We start from the raw sequence: 2,158 nt of genomic DNA on the forward strand, positions 1-2,158 counted from the left end.
ACTTGGACATCATGGAGTTTGCACCATGAAGATAAAAAAATGAATTCCAATGTTAGAGGTAAGCCTCCGTCATTCTGTTGAGTTGTACATTTGACATTTACCGCATCAAACTACAACTTCTCCGCATCTAATTAACAATTTATTTGTCAGTTCTAGTGGAATGGGAAAATAACCACAATGACTCTCTTCTAAATAGTTTCCCAAAGATATTATAGTTGTATAATTTCCGTTGAGTTTTACAATCCAAGATTTAGGAAACTTACCATCATGCATGTTGGTTAGCCACCTTCGATTTGGTGCAGTAAAGACACCAAGTAATATTTTCACACCAAACACTATACAATAAACTTAACCCTAGTCTCTTAGTGAAGAAGAAGGAATTATCTAGCTTCTGGAAGGGTTTTTGTATTGACTATTGGTGAAACTCACTATAGTTAGGTGTGCTAATGCATGTGTAGTGTTAGCGAATGTTAGGGAAACACAAGGGAGAACTACGTCAAAATGCATGGAAATGAATGAATAAGAGTGTGTGATAGGGAGTGTCAGCAAGTTCCAGGTGTGGCAAGGGGTGAGTGACATGGTATGCTAAGAAAAGCTAATTCATGCTAGCATTCCAGAATGGCATGCAGCTAAGATGTTCTAGGTTCCACGGTATGCTGAAATGTGCTAGGAAGTGTTAGGGAGTGCTAGGGAAACATAAAGGAGCACTAGGTCAAAATAATGCATTGAAATGAATGATTAAGTGTTTGTGACCAAAATTGTCAGTGAGTTCAAGGTGTGCTAAGGTGGGAGTCACAAGGTATCCTAGGAAGTACTAAGGAATGTTAGAGGCGAGGGAAACATGTCAAGATTTGGTAGGTGTTAGGGTGTGCTAATGCATGCCAGGGAGAGTTATGGAGGGTTAGGGAAAAACATCAGAGCACTTGTTTTGAATATATGGAAATGAATAAATAAGAGTGTGTGACAGGTGTTATCGTTCTGTGATTTTGAAAATTGGCAATTCAAAAGTCACAAAAGATACATCAAACCACTTATGAGTCAAGGACCTAGCCTTCCTGGACTCAGAGAGGGCTCTCTTTATGGAATTATGATTTAACTTTGTTTTTAGTGCTATAATGTTTTAGGCTAGATATTAAGAGTAAAAATATTGTTTTCTTGTTTGTCCATTTTGTTGGAGAAAGATCATTTTTTAATATTTTCCATTGGGCTATGGAGTCATAGGCTGGGTGGTAGCATCAATCTTACAGAGCATTTATAGGGCAAGCTAATTGTTCCTACTAGATCTTTAGAGCAGGGTGATAAATGGAATGACAAAAAAATGATATCAATCAGGATTAAAAAGCATTTAAGTATTTTTTAATCATACTTCAGAGGAAAACATATAGATTGTAAACACAGATAGAAGTAAGGTGCTCCAACAACATATCTTAAACTATTATTTCTAATTTACAATAAGAATTAAATATGCATGGATGGATAAACATAAATACATTTAACGTAGAAACGAAAACATCACCAGGTCAAAACAAATCAAGTATCCTGTAAACTATCCTTTTTATTGATGCTCCAACTCAAAATTACAATGCTCCAAGTATAAAAATCATTCCAGTGACTAGGGTCCAATGCCTAATACTCCCAATGCATGGAATATTTAAACAAAACCTACAACGATTTTCCTTGTACACTTAGCAAACTAATATTTATTACAATGAAGGGAAAAATTGACTATTGTAGCCAAGGAGTGGCCACGATGAGAAAACTAGGACATGTGTCCCTATTTTCTGGGATGTTATTGCCTGAAGCATTAATTTGACTAGAGTGGTTTTGCTGAAATGGCTGGTGCTGACTCATGCCTGTATGGTCACTCTAGTCATCCTTGTCTCATTCTTCCTAGTAGTCACATAAGTCACTCCATGTTTCCCCCTCTGGGATCATGATCTTCGTTAATCTTCGATAAACCTCACCAACATCAGTGTATTTTGCAAATGATGGCTTGACCAAAAACACATGCTTCAGCTCATGTTCAATATAAATTTGATTTGTTGATTGCTTCTAGTAAAGCCTTTCCTATTATTCTGCCTTTGATGTTGGAAAATTTTGCAGCATCTTTGGCTATGCCATGTAATTTCTTGACATAATCCCCTTTGTCCATGAGTTT

This window comes from Pinus tabuliformis, chromosome 3_2 (assembly GCF_031772625.1).
Source record: "Pinus tabuliformis cultivar Carrire ecotype Pingquan chromosome 3_2, CPIR1, whole genome shotgun sequence".
Classification (NCBI taxonomy): Eukaryota; Viridiplantae; Streptophyta; class Pinopsida; order Pinales; family Pinaceae; genus Pinus; species Pinus tabuliformis.